This window comes from Moschus berezovskii, chromosome 20, assembly GCF_049115385.1.
Source record: "Moschus berezovskii isolate FMDL1 chromosome 20, NW_MosBer_1.0, whole genome shotgun sequence".
Classification (NCBI taxonomy): Eukaryota; Metazoa; Chordata; class Mammalia; order Artiodactyla; family Moschidae; genus Moschus; species Moschus berezovskii.
In genome coordinates, this window is record NC_142479.1 from 18956826 (window position 1) to 18975484 (window position 18659).

At 39.8% G+C, this 18659-nt stretch overlaps 1 protein-coding gene across 1 annotated transcript in view; it reads left to right on the plus strand.

The window, feature by feature from the left end:
- The window catches only part of ANKFN1 (ankyrin repeat and fibronectin type III domain containing 1), a 303707-nt gene that overhangs the window by 106766 nt on the left and 178282 nt on the right, over window positions 1-18659 (plus strand). The window contains exon 2 of the mRNA XM_055399005.2: window positions 2527-2661. The gene's annotated coding sequence lies outside the window, so the exon portion shown is untranslated. The remainder of the gene's footprint in view (window positions 1-2526; window positions 2662-18659) is intronic.

Here is an 18659-nt window from a genome sequence, read left to right on the forward strand (position 1 = left end):
TTCAATTTTCAGACCCCTGTTATTCTTTGAGATGGTTTATTCATCATTCAATAAATACATGCTAAGTGCTTCAACAAAACACTCTCTAAGTATTTTTTGAACACCTTCTATAGGCCAGGAACTCTGCAAGACCCTCGAGATAGAGCAGTGAATAAAAGACTTTGTATTTATACTCTTACAGTAAAATGGGAATGATTGATGTCAGACAAAATGAAAAAAAAAAAAATGTGATGGACATAATGATGGGAGGATATAAAGTGCTATAGGACCACAGAGTAAGAACCCTAAAAGCTCAGGGACTAGAAAAATATCCCTGAGAGATGAGGTTTGAGTTGAGACTCTAAAACCGTACATTAGTTAGCCAGACAAAGGGACTGAGCATTCAGAAAGAAGAAAATCATATACATAATTCTGGAGTTAAGAGACAGCATTGCATGTCCAAGGACTTGAAAGATATTTTAAAAAGTTACAGCATGACAGGAAGTAACGAGAAATTAGGCTAGAGGGATAGGCAGAGCCAGACTGTGGAGAATTCTGCCAGAGTGTGATGGGGGGTTAATATTTATTGATAAATTTTTCATAACATTAAAGTATTTGGCATAGTGCATCTAGCCACTAGGTAATAATAAATGTCTGTTGAAGATTAATAAATGAATGGATGAATGCTTCTCCTTTTCAATAGACACGGGCTCATGAGATGACTCAGTCTCAAGCGTTTGCTCCAAAAAGCAATGCCACTAGTACAGGAGGCATCACCCACCTGGTTTTGCATAGCGGGTTGAACTAATGACCCCTGTGAGGCAGCCCCTAACCTCAGTAGAATTACTGAGAGTCACCTGGCTTACCCCAGCAGATGGAATTTAAGTCAATCTGCATCAAAAATCAAAGCCTTCCTAGAGATAAGGGTCAAGTTTTACCTGGCAATCATTTAGGCTTAAGCTGTGAGAGGGTAGCCTGACTCTTTCTTAATCCTTGATGAAAAAATTAGCCTTCTCAACCTCAAGGGCATGCATATTCCCAAATTAGATTATTTCTATCAATGCTTCCACGGACAAATAAGTTCAAGGAGAGAAAAAGAGAAAAAAATTCAGAGAGAGACTTTGCCTTTCAGATGAGAAAAAAGTACAATTATGCAAAGCCAAACTGAAGTCCTCCTTTGGACACCCAGGTTTTATGTCACTGAGCCTTATCTCGGATCTCAGCCCCAGAACAACTACTTGTTGGGGATGACTAAGCTGCCAGGATGAGGTGCGGTCTCTATAAAGCGGGAAGACTTTCAAGAATACACGATGCCATTCCCAGGATTCTAACTGATAACCAGGACATATATTAACACTCCACCCTCTTGCTTATAACCAAGAGACTTTCTCCTGATTTGTTACAGAGTCACATTCAAAATAGGGGAGTTGGTTGAGCTCCAGGTATGAATCACAGACCAGTGTCGGTGCCTAGCAAAAGGGTCCAAAATTATTTCTGAAGTCATTACAGAAGCTAAGCTTTCATTTGGCAGAAACAGAATCTGAATAGAGCTTTAGAAAGATTTTCAGTGCTGTTGCTAGGGACGTGTGTGTGTGTATCTATGTGTGTATATGTGTGAGTGTGTAAGGGTATTCATATGTGCTCGCAATCAACGATGCCTCCCTAAACATAATAAGCAGCCTGTGGAGGTCATTTGCCATTTAATTTCAGAGAGAAATATGAAAAATGCCTACATAAGTGTCTTTTTAGGAAATCCACTCTGTGTGTCTTACTCGTCGCATGAAGCATTAACCCCATGAAAGGAGTCAGGTGCATCCAGATGTGGCTGGAATGAAAGCACTGGAATCTTCTTCCAAAAAACTGAGCCTTTGGGTGTCCTAAGTCCCAAGTCTGTTGATTACTTTCTCAGACCCAGCTCAGACAAAAACTGGCATAGGTTGAGAAGCCCCAGGGGGATTGGGACCTTTCTAAAGATGCCCCTTGCTCCTGTTAGGAGCAGGACTGCTCGCATGCCACAGGGTGAGAGGAGGCAGCTGCCACCTGTGTGCATCTGGTCCCAAGCAGCTGTGGGCATAAGAGGGGATCTGGCCCCCGGAGGCTGTGGACCGTTTGCAGTCACACACTGCTGGATGGGCTCCAGGATGCCAGACGACATTCCCTCCCCTGCAGTTCGTACAGGGCAAAGCTAACTGGCTGCCTCATCACCCCTTTGCTCGTCCTTGAGTAACAGTCTGTTCCGATTCAGTCTTGTTTGCCATGAAGCTTATTTTCCCTGTGGGCCATTCCTAATGGACCTCACAGTTACAATAGGCTAAAGGTGCACGGGAGTCATAACATCCTTTCACTGCGTGCACGAGGGCTTGAGAAATCAATCCCTCCCGGGGCTGCAGTCCTGAGAATACACCTAGATTCTGAGCCAAGCTGTTTCCTTCCCCCATCCTCTCCCTGTGCATCACTGGCTCTTTTATTTTGCCTTGAGATACCTTAGTGATCATGACTTCAGCTCTTGCCTATAGTGATCCTCCTTGCATTTTACTCTTTACACAGAATAGGAAGGAGGTTTGCTTGCTTTGCGCAGAGGCTGAGCCACAGGAGAAAGCAGAGTCAATGTGATTTATTGAATGAAAGCACTGGACAATTACCAGCAACTTGCTCCTCTGCTGCCTCAAACAGCCTAAACTGGTAAGTTCAATTTATTGTTGTCTTTCTTCATGTGAATGTGAGGCTTTCTTAGTTACTGATTATTTTTAAAATATGTATGTGTTGCTGTGGTTTAAATGATGTAAAAAAAATTTGCATCTTCCAAAGTTAGCTGCAGGCAGTCCATGAAGAATGCACACAGGCCATACACAGCGGTTCTGCAATAACACGTGCATGGTACGTGAATAGGTAAAAATGGGGATAGGGAAGCCCCATTTCTGATATCTGGGCATTGTGTTTGTAGCAAGCTTAAGGATATTTTGTGCTTGCATAACTGATTAGCATCAGCTATGAAAAATATGCTATTCTCTTGTGTGAGATCATTTTCCACTGGGGTTCCTGAGTACCTACAAAATACCTGTGGGATCAGGAAAAGATGGATTCCATCACGCTGATAATCCTGAATACGAATCTAGGCATACTGCTATCTTTAATCCAGTTTGCAGGCTGGATATCCAGAACAGAATATTAGCATTCTGTCCATCCTGGGTTGGCATGATCATTAACAACATCATGATTGGATGTTGAGGATACCTGCCAAGGGGACACAGTGAAAACCCTTGCCTGATCCACTGCCACTTTTATACCCCTGTTTCGTAAGTCTTTTATTCCATGAACATATATAGTTGGAAGGATGTCTTAAGTTTGAAAGTGGAATATTTTGAGTGCCCTGTTACCCATGCTGGTTGTTGGCCCAGCCAAGGCGGCTGGAAGTACCACTGACAGTCAAGGCTGGGTTTGCTTCTATGCTGGGCCCCCAAAAATCCCTGTACTCATTTAATTTTCTCATGTTCTAAATAAGATATAAACCAATTTCTGCAGAGGGGGAAAGTGAATGGAGAAAACTACTGCTTTTCCTACCATCACCATCACCTCTGTCTCTCCTTAGTCTTGTTTGTCTGGCTACTGCAAGACTCTATGGCAGCATCAATCCATCTCTGGTGGGCTCGGAGTCTACATAAATGTCATACAGAGTCTGATGTCTTTGGTGCATTCTCTCTGCAGTATATCACTGGCTGTTCAGATGAAGCTGTGGCCTTGGGTGCCGACAAGGATGGATGATGTTGGAACAGTGAACAGCATGTTTCTCTAAATACAAAGCAAAGTTAAGAAATCTGAGAGATGGGTGGCCTTTTGCCTGGTAGAAAGTATCCCCAAGCCACTCAATCACAAGAACAGGGTCATTCTCCTGCGTGATCTGGCTGTTTCAGCAAATGATGGCATCCTAACAGGAGGGAGACAGCACTATTTAGTGCCAGTCCCTTTCGCTGATTTCCCCAATGAAGTGTGTGTCTTTGAGAATTCATTTTCTCTCCCTGAATCTCCATTCCTCTACTCCTTCCATTCCTAGTTGTTTCAAAAAGGACACACTAAGGTCAATTAACATATCTCTGAGTTACTACTTAAATCTTTCTTGCTAAAGGATGCAAGAGGCAATCAAGGTCACTGGTAATGTGCTTTAATCCAGAGCCTGTGTACCAAAAACCTACAGAAGAGAGTTTACATGGGGATGAGGAGATGCACGCCCCTCCCTCATGTAACAGAGATTACACTTAGAGCATTGGAAGGGGAGCAAAGACATGAAAAATGGAATTTTAAAAAAACTTAAAATTCAAAAAAATTGGCCATGTAAATAATTTGTTCATTATATTGCACAGTAATAACTGATTTTCTATACTTGGATAACAAGATACTGAAGGTCTTAAATGTTTGAAATAAACAAACATGTAAATACCTGGGGAGAGTTAATTCAAGGATGAAAGAAATCCATGTATGAATTTATGACAACTTTTAGACGTTCAAATTACCCCCGTACCCATGTACATGGATTTAGCAGCTGCAAATATATTATGATTTGAGGTGTTCTAGAAGGTTCGTCTTCTCAAAAAAACAAAAAAAAATCCATCTCTAGGACTAAGATAAATGAAATTATTTTATCCAGGATTCAGTTAAGCATTGCTGTCCTTTATCAAAGACAGATATTTCTGTCATAGGACAGATAATAAGTTAAGCCACTGATCCATGTGTGCATACAAAATCTGTTCAGTTGTCTCCAACTCTTTGCAACCCCATGGACTATAGCCCGCCAGGCTCCTCTGTCCATGGGGATTCTCCAGGCAAGAATACTGGAGTGGGTTGCCATGCCCTCCTCCAGGGGATCTTCCCAACCCAGGGATCGAACCTGCATCTCTAATATCTCCTACATTGGCAGGTGGGTTCTTTACCACTAGCGCCACCTGGGAAGCCCAAGTCACTGATATCTCACCATAAATGAATGTATTAAATATTTTAAATGTATGTGTTAAATGTATTTAAACAAATGTTTTAAATATTTTGTACCTCAGGGGAAACCCAAAGAATGCTACGTTAATATTATATTAATTCTATTGCTTTCTATTTCATACCTGTCTCCAAGAGGTTCCTTCATAATTATTATTTCACTCTTGATCAGAAAACTACGTAGCCTTTAGGACAAGCTGCCTCATTTTTTAGTGAAATGCTTGGATTAGACAATATCATCTAGACTTCCTCTAGGCCCTTGAGAGTCACACTGTGGAAAGCTGGGCTCACCATCTTTCTTCTTTAAATCCACTTTTCCTCCTGTGTTCTTTTTTTTTTTTAATTATTGGTGCAAGGACTATGTACTTAGCTAGCCAAGCAAGAACATAGAAGTCAATTTCCTAATTTCTTGGCCTTTCCATCCAATCACTAACCATGCTTGGTTCATTCTATCTTCTTCACATTTTTAACCTGCCCAGCCCTCTCCATCTCTTCTGTCACACACTACGGTTGAAGTCACCAGCTCCCACAGGGACTTGGTTTTCACTTGTCACTAGTCCTTTCACCACCCTCTCCCCTTCTGGATGCCTCCAGAGAAATTATCTAAAAGTGCAAGCATCAGCTTTGTCTTAAAATCCTCTAGTGATTCCGTTATGAACTGGTTGAAATCTGTGCTCCTTAAGAGTGGCATGTGAAGTCCTTGATGACTTGGCCCTACGACTTCTCCAGACTTCTTTCTAAAGATCCTGGAACGGTGGGTGAAACATACCACTGAAGATGTCAGAGCCCAGAAAACTCCCATTAGAGCTCCTATAGACCGATCTACCAGCAACACCATGATGGTTCACTTCTCCATGTCCTAACCTGACCCAGCCTGCCTAGAATGCCTTTTTCTTTCCTTCCTATATTCCTGCTCAGGCACCACCTTCTCTAACCCCTTTCCCCACACCTCCTTCTCGCATAGCCACCTTCCGGCACCCACAAATTTAATCACTTATTCCTTTTGCTCCTTCTTGGCCTTAGATATTTGAGACCAGTGTCTAGACATTAATTTATCAGACACAGACCCTTATTTCCTGGGTTTGAAACCTAGGTCTGTGCCTTAGTAGTGCTTCAATTTCTATGTCTAGTGAGGATGATAATAGCCCTTATTACACAGGGCTGTTGTGGGATTCAAAGAAATGATACATTTATTATTATTCTAAACAGTGACTGTCTCAGAGAAGGTGCCAGGGAAGTAAAATATATTATTATTACATAATTTCACATATCGCACTATTTCATAGCTGCATACACTTGTATAACTGCCTTCATTTTTAGCCTATGAGCCCCTTGGGGTACAGGTAGGTTAATCAACTTGTTTCAAATTGCCCAGGACTTTTCCAGTTTTAGCACTGTAAGTCCTGCAACCAGGGAAACCACTCAGTCCCAGGAAAACCAAGCCAGTTGGTTACCTTATGAGGACCCTACCTTGTTCACCTCTGAATAAGGGTCTAACATAGGATACATAGGTTACAAAGTAGATTATCCATAAGGATTTATTGAACTATAGAACCACTATTAATCGTCTTTTCACTTTCTACCTCATAAATATACTTTCAAACTTCAAAAATCAGTCTTCTTGCTGTGAAGTCACAGCTGACTTTTCAAAACTTATCACTGAATAACTGAATATATTATTTTTTGAAAAATTCACAGGAACTGAAAAGGATACTTCCACCCTGTTATATACCATCAGTGTAATAGAACTGGCCACACGTTAGCAATTGAAGACATACTCGTCATGTTAAGCAGTAGCAAATGGGGGAAGGGGTCATACTTTTCTGTCTAGTGACAGGCAGGTTGGAGTCTAAAGGTCCCTAGTTCACCTCACATCCTGAAGCGCAATCTTGTCCCAGTCAGAAATGTTCCCTTCACTAAATGTATCTGTCTACCCAGCTGTCAGAAATGGCTAAAGTTCCTTTTCTAATATGCTTTGTTTTACCACCGCTCCTCATTCAAACTGACTCAGTTCATTTTTCACAGTACAAATACAACAAGAAAGTTCTGCAACCAAGTGCCTATGAGACAGGGACTCTGGACATGCCAGAACTCATAATGAGGGCAAGATCTTGTCTTCAGAATCAAGGTCAAGGAAGAAGCTGATAGGCAGCCAGACCAGAATAATAGCAGTTGCTAAGAGCAGGAGGTTTAGAGTCAGAGTTCCAATTCTACCTCCTCCATTTACTAGCTATAGGATCTTGGACAAATTACCTCACCTCTCTGGGCCTCAGTTTTCTTGTTTTTAAAATGATGATGTATTAGTAGTGCTGATTTCCTCATGAAAGTGAAAGTGAAGTGTAGCTCAGTCGTGTCCGACTCTTTGCTACCCCATGGACTGTAGCCCACCAGGTTCCTCCATCCATGGGATTCTCCAGGCAAGAGTACTGGAGTGGGTTGCTACTTCCTTCTCCAGGGGGTCTTCCTGACCCAGGGATGGAACCCAGGTCTCCTGCATTGTAGGCAGACACTTTACCATCTGAGCCACCAGGGAAGTCCTAATGGTCCTATGATTTCCTTACAGGATTGTTATTATATTTTGTCTTAGCCTATGAAAACAATGCCTGAGGCAGAGTCAACTGCAAATATTCTATTTGGTACTGACAGATGCAACTTCAGGGCATCAAACTTGAAGGAATAAAAGAAAATGAGCCAACGAATGAGGGGAAACAAATACAGGTGGTTTGTAGCTGAACTAGCCAAAGCATCACAAGAAAACACATATGGCTGTTTGTTTGCATGTGACTGCTTCCAAGAAGCTTTCAAAACAGTCCACAGGGAAGGAATGGAGAGGAAACTATCTGCTGGATACTTCCAGTCTCCTCCTGTCTCTCACAATCCAGCTTTCCCATATCTGGACAATGTTACCCAGTCCTTCACCATAGCTGTGATTAAAGCTGGAGCCTCCCTCCATGGGTCTAGTTGGGTTAGAGCTGTTGAAGCTACTGTCACAACAAGCATGATAGACCTGCCCCTCACTTGTGACAGCTGGGGGCATTAAGAGACGGGTCGACTGCAGTGGCCATAGCCCTCTGTTTGAGCAAGCGGCCAAAGCCCAGGAAACAAGTAGTTTTGAAATAAATCTGAACAGACTCCACTCTCCATAGGTTATTCTTGCCATTTTGGACGTGGATTGTCCAGGCTACTGTCACTCTTGCCTTACAGCTTGGCTATTCACAGGTCCCTCGAAAGTATAGCTGAGATCAGGCCATAATATGTCAGAGAGCAGAAGTATTTAATTTTCATTAAGTCATTTAATTTAATCTTTTCTTAGAGATTTCCTCTAAGAAATCATTATCTTATTCAAGTTCACAAGATTTTCTCTTATGCTTCCTTCTAGAAGTTTTAGTTTTAGCTTTCAAAGTTAGGTCTGTGATCTATTTCATTTTAAGTTAATTTGTGTATATGATATGAAGGAGGAGTTAAGGTTCTTTTTTGCATATGTATATCCCATTGTGCCATCACCCATTGTTTCAAAAGAATGTTGAAAAAATAATTTTTCTCTATTGAATTATCTTGACCCTTTGTGAAAAACCAACTGACCATATATGTTCAGGCTATTTCTGGGCTCACTATGCTGCTTCAGTCACCTATACGTCTATCCTTATGCCACTGTCTTTATGTATACAGCAATCCTTACACCAGTACCATATCTTGATTATTATAGCTTTACGAGTCTTGAAATAAGGTTGTGTAAGCAACTTTGTTCTCTTTTCAAAGTTGTTTTGACTATTTTAGATTCTTTCCATTTTCATACAGCTTGTCAATTTCTAGAAAGAAAAAAAGACTGCTAGAATTTTGATTGAGAGCGCATTGCCTCTATCGCTCAGTTTGGAAGAACTAGCATCTTAACAATACTAATTCTTCAGATCTGATCATGAAGAAGGTGTATCTTTATTTATTTAGGTCTTCTTTAATTCACATATTAATGTCATGTAGTTTTAACTGTATAGTTTTGTATATATTTTGTTGTACTTAGTTCTAAGTAGATTTTTGTATATTTATTACATTGTTCTACAGAGGTTTTATGTCATCTGCAAATGAAGACTGTCTTCCTTGTTTATTTCCAATCTATATGCCTTTATTTTTCTTATCTTACTTCATTGGCAAGGATGCCTAGTAAAACAGAAAAGGTAAGAAAGGACAGTCTTGCATTTTTTCTGATCCTGGAAAGAAGGAGTTGGTCTTTAATCATTAAACATAATGTTGGCTATAGGTTTTTGTAGATTCTCTTTATCAGGTAGAAGAAGTTTCCTTATATTCCTAATTTTTTTTTAATTTATAAATGGATGTTGACATTGTCAAATGCTATTTTATAAGAATCAATAAAGATGACAGTATGGCTTTTCCCCCTTTATTCTATTAGTGCAATAAATTATGGTGAATGCTATACTAACTTGCTTTCCTGCAATAAACCATGATTGATCAAGATATTATGCTTTTTGTATACTGCTAAATCCAGTTGTGGATATGTCTGGTAGTGAAAGTAAAGTCCAATGCTGTAAAGAGCAATACTGCATAGGAATCTGGAGTGTTAGACCCACAAATCAAGGTAAATTGGATGTGGTCAAGTAGAAAATGGCCAGAGTGAACATCAATATTTTAGGAAACAGTGAACTAAAATGGACAGAAATGGGTGAATTTAACTCAGATGACCATTATATCTACTACTGTGGGCAATAATCCCTTTGAAGAAATAGAGTAGTCCTTATAGTCAACAAAAGAGTCCAAAATGCAGGAGTTGGGTGCAATCTCAAAAATGATGGAATGATTTCAGTTCCATTTCCAAGGCAAATCATACAGCATCACAGTAATCCAAGTCTATGATCTAACCACTAATGCCAAAGAAACTGAAATAGAATGGTTCTAGGAAGAACCTCAAGACCTTCTAGAACTGACACCAAAAAAAAAAAAAAAAAGATGTCCTTTTCATCATAGGTGTTTGGAATGCCAAAGTATGAAGTCAGGAGATATCTGGAGTAGCAAGCAAGTTTGACCTTAGAGTACAAAATGAAACAGTACAAAATGAATTTTGCCAAGAGAATGCACTGGTCATAGCAAACACCCCTTCCAACACAAGAGATGACTCTACACATGGACATCCCCAGATGGTCAATACTGAAATCAGATTGATTATATTCTCTGCAGCCAAAGATGGAGAAGGTCTGTGTTATTCAGTCACTCAGACATGTCCAGCTCTTTATGACCCCACGGCCTGCAACACACCAGGCTTCCCCATCCTTCACCATCTCCCAGAGTTTGCGCACTCATGTACATTGAGTCGGTGATGCCATCCAACCATCTCATCTACTGTCATCCCCTTCTCCTCCTGCCCTCAGTCTTTCCCAGCATCGGGGTCTTTTCTAAGAATTCAGCTCTTCGCATTGGGTGAAGGTCTATACAGTCATCAAATACAAGATCTGGAGCTGACTGTGACTCAGATCACAAGCTCTTTATTGCATAATTCAGGCTTAAACTGAAGAAAGTAGGGAAAACTACTAGGCCATTCAGATATGACCTAAATCAAATCCTTTATGATTCTATAGTGGAGGTGACAAATAGATCTAGTAGACAGAGTGCCAAAGAACTATGGACAGAGGCTCTTAATACTGTACAGGAGGCAGTGACCAAAACCATCCCAAAGAAAAAGAAATGCAAGAAGGCAAAGTGGTTATCTGAGCAGACCTTACAAATAGCTGAGAAAAGAAGAGAAGGAACAGGCAATGGAGAAAGGAAAAGGTATACCCAGCTTAATGCAGAGTTCCAGAGAATGGCAAGGAGAGATAAGAAAACCTTCTTAAGTGAACTGTGCAAAGAAATAGAGGAAAACAATGGAATAGGAAAGACTAGAGATTTCTTCAAGAAACATGAAGACATGAAGGGAGTATTTCATGCAGATCAGCACAGTAAAGGACAAAAACAGCAAGAACCTAACAGAAGCAGAAGAGATTAAGAAGAGGTGGCAAGAATACACAGAAGAACTATACAAAAAGGTCTCATGACCCAGATAACCACAATGGTGTGATCACTCACCTAGAGCCAGACATCCTGAAGTGTGAACTCAAGTGGGCCCTAGGAAGTTTTACTATGAACAAAGCTAGTGGAGGTGATGGAATTCCAGCTGAGCTCTTTCAAATCCTAAAAGATGATGCTGTGAAAGTGCTGCACTCAATATGCCAGCAAACTTGGAAAACTCAGCAGTGGCCACAGGACTGGAAAAGTTCAATTTTCATTCCAATCCCAAAGAAAGGCAATGCCAAAGAATGTTCAAACTACTATACAATTGTGCTCATTTCACGTGCCAGCAAGTAATGCTCAAAATCCTTCAAGTTAGGCTTCAACAGTACATGAAGTGGGAACTTCCAGATATACAAGCTGAATTTAGAAAAGGCAGAGGAACCAGAGTTCAGATTTCCAACACCTACTGGATCATAGAAAAAGCAATAGAATTCCAGGGAAAAAAAATCTACTTTTGCTTCATTGACTTTGCTAAACTCTTTTACTGTGAGAATCACAACAAACTGTGAAAATTTCTTAAAGAGATGGGAATACCAGACCACATTACCTGTCCCCTGAAAAACCTGTATGCAAATCAAGAAGCAACCATTGGAACTGGACATGGAACAATGGACTGGTTAAAAATTGGAAAAGGAGTACACCAAGATCGTATATTGTCACCTGCTTATTTAACTTATATGCAGAGTACAATCATGCGAAGTGCCAGGCTGGATGAAACACAAGCTGGAATAAAGATTGCCAGGAGAAATATCAACAACTTCAGATATGCAGATGATACCACTCTAATGGCATAAAATGAAGAGGAACTAAAGAGCTTCTTGATGAAGGTGCAAGAGCAGACTGGAAAAGCTGGCTTAAAGCTCAACACTCAAAAAACTAAGATCATAGCACCCAGTTTCATCACTTCATGGCAAATAGATGGGGAAAAGTGGAAACAGTGACAGATTTTATTTGCCTTGGGTGGGCTCCAAAATCACCATGGATGATGACTGCAGCCATGAAATTAAAAGACAGTTGCTACCGTTATCTTTATTTCAAGTTAAATCTGCAAAAGGACAGCTTCATTGAACTCTTCGCCATGCAACATGAGGACTTCACTAAGGAAGACCCGATGGAATTGAAGGCCCAGAGAAAGGACAGAGGGAGACAAGAGGAGGAAGTAACTGAAGAGGGCCACGGTGCAGGAAAAAGCAAGGGGATTTTCTTTATTTGAGGAGCACTGTTAGTGGTTGTGGCACAGGACCTGAATATAGAACAGTGCATGAAAGTTGCAGCAGCTATTTGGAACGCAATCCAGTGCTACCATGTCATCTGTGATAAGAAAAAAACAAACAAAAAAATAGCTACTGCCAAACATCACTGGATTGTTTTTTCAAGAGTGTATGTAGCAATGAATCCAACAAAGAACCAGAACCTGTGCCATCAGGGCCAAGAGTGAGTGAAGCTGCAGCTTGCCCTCCGTATCCTTTGGCTGGCAATCCGTCACCTCTACCATCTCCACTCCCTCTTCCTTCTCCAGCCAGGAACTCTTCTTGTCTGGTCACCCAGTGCCAGACCCTGGATGCCATCTTTTGTACTGTTCTACTGTACTTTTCAAAGTACTGTACGGTAAGATTTATAGTGTTTTATTTTTCACATTTTTTATACATGTTTGTGTGAAAGGTATTATAAACCTATTACAGTACAGTACTATACAGCTGGCTGTGTTATTTGGGTACCTAACTTTGTTAGACTTCCAACAAATTGAATTTACAAATGTTCTCTTAGAACGTTACTCATTCATATGTAGGGGACTCACATGTATATAAAATAGATAAATAGCAAGGACCAATTGTATAGCACAGGGAACTATATTCATTATCTTGTAATAACCTGTAACAGAAACTATTCTGAATAAATATATAATCTTATATTTAACTGAGTCACTTTGCTGTACATTAGAAACTAACGTGACACTGTAAATCAACTATACTTTCATTAAAAATTAAAATTAGAAAAGAAAACCTACCATTAAAAAATTGGCCCTCAAAATAAAAAAGAATCAAAGTTAAAAAAAAGAGTGAATGATAATGATTCCTTCTATTCTTATGAAATTCTGGAAAATGGAACAAAATCTATAGTATTATAAAGCAGACCAGTAATTGCCTGGGAACAGTGGACCTAAAATAAACAGATATTCAGAAAATATTTATGGAACATCTATTTATTTCAAGCACTCTTAAACAATTTGTATGTGTTACTTCACTTAAAACTTTAATACCCCTTTTAGACATGACTATTAAAATTGAGATGGTAACACTGTTACAATGAGGAAATTGAAGCTAATATTTTGCTAAGTATCATCCAGTTAATAAGCTGAAAAGCCAAAACCTGAAAGTAGATCAGACTTATATCAAAGTCCTTACTTTTGATACTGTGCTTAAAACCACATCCTTCTGGTCTCTATGATTTTCTGATGAAGAGTCAGCTATAATTCATTTTGAGGATTCCTTGTACATTAGGAGTTATTTCTTGCTTGTTTTCAAGATTTTCTCTTTGTCATTAGCTTTTGACAGTTTAATTATGATGTATCTAGGTGTGATTCTCTTTAACTTTGTCCAACTTGGTGTTCAGTAAATTCTTGAGTGTGTGTTTTTCATCAGTTTGAGGAAACTTTTGGCCATTATTTTTTCAATATCCTCTCTCCTTCTGAAACTCCTATTAAATGTATGTTGGTATACTTGATGGTGTCACAAAGATCTCCGAAACAGTTTTTCTTCATTATTTTTTCCTTTTTGCTCCTAAAACTGATTTCAATTGACCTTTCTTTGAGTTGGCTGATTCTTTATTCTGCCTTTTCAAATCCGATGTTGAGTCCCTGCAGTCAATTTTTCATTTCAGTTACTGTGCTTTTCTCTTTGTCAGTATTATGGGGTTTTGCTGCTGTTGTTTTTGGCTGCACTGGGTCTCCACTCCTGCACACAGGCTTTCTCTAGTTGCAATGAGGGAGTGGGGTCTACTCTTTGCTGTGGTGCATGAGCTTCTCATTGCAGTGGCTCCTCTCACTGGGGAGCACAAGTTCTAGGCATGTGAGCTTCAGCAGTTGCAGTACTTGGACTCAGTAGTTGTAGCACATAGGCTTATTGTCCCCTGTCTTGTGGAATCTTCCCAAATCAGGGACCAAACATGCGTCTCTGCATTGGCAGGGGGATTCTTAACCGCTGGATCACCAGCGAAGTCCCAATTATTGTACTTTTCAACTCCAGAGTTTCTGTTTGGTTCTGGCTTTGCTTAATAAAGTCTACCTTTTGTTGATATTCTTTATATGATGGGACATCCGGTCTCTTGATTTCCTTTATTTCTTTAGACATAAATTCCTCTAGTTCCTTGAACATATTTAAGATATCCAATTTAAGTCTTTGTCTAACAAGTCCAACATTTAGATTTCTGCAAGGGCAATATTAACATATTGCTTTATTTTCTGTGAATGGAAAATAGCTTTGGTATATTTTATACTTTTTCCTGTTGAAAACTAGGCATCTTAAACAATATAACGTGGCAACTCTAGAAACCAGATTGTCCCCTAAGAACTTGTAAAGTCTGTAACTAAATCTGTATGTAACTAAGTCTGTATTTTCATCACGTGTGGCCACTGAAGTCTTTGTTTGGTTAATTTTGTTGTTGTTCAGTCGCTCAGTCATGTCCAATTCTTTATGATCCCATGAAGTGCAGCACGCCGCGCTTCCCAGTCCTTCAGCATCCTCTGGAGTTTGCCCAGCTCATGTCCATGGAGCCGGTGAGGCCATCCAACCATCTCATCCTCTGTTGTCCCCTTCTCTTCCCACCTTCAATCTTTCCCAGCATCAGGGTCTTTTCTAATGAATTGACTCTACACATCAAGTGACCAAATTATTGGAGCTTCAGCATCAGTCCTTCCGATAAATATTCAGGGTTGATTTTCTTCAGGATTGACTGGTTTGATCTCCTTGCAGTCCAAGGGACTCTCAAGAGTCATCTCCAACACCACACTTCAAAAGCATCAATTCTTCGGTGCTCAGCCTTCTTTATGATCCAACTCTCACATCCATACATGACTACTGGAAAAACAGTAGCTTTGACTATACAGATCTTTGTTGGCAAAGTAATATCTCTGCTTTTTAATATGCTGTCTAGGTTTGTCATAGCTTTTCTTCCAAGGAGCAAGCATCTTTTAATTTCATGACTGCAGTCACCATCTGCAGTGATTTTGGAGCCCAAGAAAAAGTGGTCAGCTAATGATCAAATAAAAATTTCACTAAAGGGCTAGAATCAATCTTGGCAGAGTGGCTGTATGTGTATTTGGGGCACACCTTCAATACTCATCAGGCAGTTGATAGCTCTGTGGTAGCCTTCATTCTCACCTGGCACAGTGGTAAAGAACCTGCCTGTCAATGCACGAGACGCAAGAGATGTGAGTTTAATCCCTGGGTGAGGAAGATCCCCTGCAGGAAGAAATGGCAACCCAAGCCAGTATTCTTTCCTAGAAAATCTCATGGACAAAGGAGCCTGGTGGGCCACAGTCCATGGGGTCGCAAAGAGTCAGACAAAACTGAGCAGTTAGGCATACACACAGCACATAGCCTTCACATCCTGCTTGCACAGACCTCAAACTCAGACAGAGATGAGAGCGTAGGACCTTCTCAGGTATTTTACGAGAATCCTCTCTCACCTGGGAATGCATGTGACCTGCTAGATCCCCAGGATTGGGTCAGAACTTTTCACAGTCTTCTTGGGACATCTGAGTCTCCACCTTTTCATTTTCAGCTTGCTGGTTATCTACTGTTTGTTGCCACTCTTATCTGCCACCTCAGACAGCTGTAATATTAAGCCACTGCTGGTGTTTGTTTTCAAACACATGCCCCAGGGGAAAAGGGTATTTGCACTCGGTGAGCTCTGAGTTAAATCAAATTTTAAAAAGCCTTGTGAGTGAATTCTTTCAGGGAACCACCAGACATGTCAAAAAATGACAATTCTCTCAAGACGGGTTTTATCTCTATCACCATTCTGCACTATCGATTGGCTACCAGACTACTGTTTAGTCTTCAAGGCTACCGCTGAGTTGATGGGAGTGAAGCATGTTTAAAAATGCCACAAGGCTCACTATTCTTAGCAAATTCAGTTACTTTTCTTGAACAAACACTTCCAGCATTGCTGCAAAACTTTGGTTAATTTCCTGGGTTTTGAAAAATTAATTTGAACAATTTTTGCGAAGAAGAGGATCTTCAGAGGTCCTAATTTTGGCCTTCCCACTGTCATACTTTTCTTTTGTTTTTAATATCTCTGTAAAATATTTAATTAGGTATACCACTTGTAAATGGCAATATAAAAATCTCAATTGGAGAATTTTATCTTTTATTAGGAAAAGTAAACCATTTGAATGTATTGTGCTCACTAATATATTCAGTCTTAACCCTACTCCTTCATTTTACATTTCATTTATTATATTTTCTAATTTTATTTCTTTTTATTTTTCAAGTATTTTTAGACTTATTTTCATTCCCCACTTCCCCCTAATAGTTTGAAGCTCTACTTACTATTTTTGTTTTACCATAAGTTACCATAAACATACAGATTAAAATATCTAAATGTATTTTTATTACAATAAAGGCTAAGTAGTATAATAAATACATAAAATCAGATTTCACAACAATGTTTAAAACAAAGAAAACTAAATTATTACAGTGTACTTTGGTGTTTCTACCTTGGGAAAAAACTTGAAGTAACTTTAATAATTGCTGCTATTTATTGAGTGAGTATTATGCACCAAACACGATGCTAACAGTTCAGTTGTGAATTTATTTAATCTTCATAACTCTTTAATAAATCTTTTTATATATAATTAGACTAGCTCAAAGAATTTTGTTAAAGTGCCCAAAGTTACATCAATTATAGATAACAATATCATGGTTCAAGATCAATATTTGGATCTGCCAAATTCCAGGGCCAAAGTTACTCTGCTTCTCAAACGCTTGCCCCTTTCCATGGTGAAAAGTTAGGAGCACATTTAGTTGAGGGGGGCGGTGGTGGTGTACATGTTTATGAGAACAATAATAGAAAGTTGTCCTTCTAAGTATCTCTCATCAGACAAAATTCTATGTAGAAAGGAGAAAAAGAAAATATAATGATGGGTGAAATCTAGAAAAATGGAAACATGCTAAAGGATGGCCTGGAAGGAAGGGACAGCTAGGATGGTATGAGAAAGAAGTCAAAGAAAGAGAAGAAGTCAATCTCTTTTGAGTGAAGGGAACAGATGGGAGATGAGCAAAGACAAAAGAGGCCACGTGGGTAGGTGTCATCAGTTAGAGGGCAAGTCACTAGAATTTGATCAATTGACGAGAATTTATTTACTGGACTCCTGGGCACTGTGAGAGATACTAAAGAATGTATGCTCGTTTGGGGAATGATAATGATGTAGACAAGACAGATGGCTCGAACTGGGGCGATAATGCTGAAGGAAATGACTAGAGGCAGGAGGAGGCAGAAATAAATAAGACAATCCCCATGTGAGCTAGCTCGCACATCAGCTATCTGAAATTTCTGTGAGAATGGTAAGATATAGAGGAAATGCTATAGTTGCTACTGAATTATAGGTAAAAGATTTGTGGACAGAAGGAGAAAGATGCCATATCACCTGCCCTTTCCATTTCTGCTTTTGTGTAAATTAAAAGATTATTGAAGATGAATGAAAATGCACCCCCAGGTACATACATTACTACAGACAATATTTTACATCCTCCTTCTAAATGTAAATATGGCCGTTTAGCTAAGACTGGGTAGAGCCTGATGAAGACTATTAACATCAAATAGGTCTAGTCTCCTCAGAAGGCACTAGGAAGTCTTTGTGTTGAAGAAAACTACAAGCAAGATTTGATAGGTGCCTAAAGACGTTCAACAATGTAATGAAGAGGGATCTCCACCCATTAAAGTGCAAATAAGTCAAGGTTAGTTGGTGCTAGTGGAAATGGAACCCAATGCAGAGGCATGAGCAGAAATAAGCTTTCTGAGTAGACCTTTACTATATAATATATTCTCATATGTGCATTTCTTTTCTCTAAAGTATCTACTGAATATATCTACAACAAAAATGATAGCTGCCAGGAGTCTTCTTATATTCTAAGCTCTTTACATTTATTATTTTGTCAAATCCTCACAACCATAATACATAGTTGCTGTTATTGTCCCTGTTTTATAAATGAGAAAAATGAGATTCAGACATGTTAAAACAACTGACTCAATATCACGTAGTCAGTAGGTAGAAGAGGAACAATTCACATTTTCAGTTCAGTTCAGTTGCTCAGTCATGTCCGACTCTTTGCAGCCCCATGGACTGCAGCACACCAGGCCTCCCTGTCCTTCACCATCTCCTGGAGCTTGCTCAAACTCATGTCCATCTAGTCGGTGATGCCATCCAACCATCTCATCCTCTGTCGTCCCCTTCTCCTCCTGCCCTTCTTCTCTCAGCATCAGGATCTTCTCCAATAAGTCAGTTCTTCACATCAGGTGGCCAAAGTATTGTAGCTTTAGCCACAATCCTTCCAATGAATATTCAAGGTTGATTCCTTTAAGAGTGACTGGTTTGATCTCCTTGCAGTCCAAGGGACTCTCAAGTCTTCTCTAGCACCACA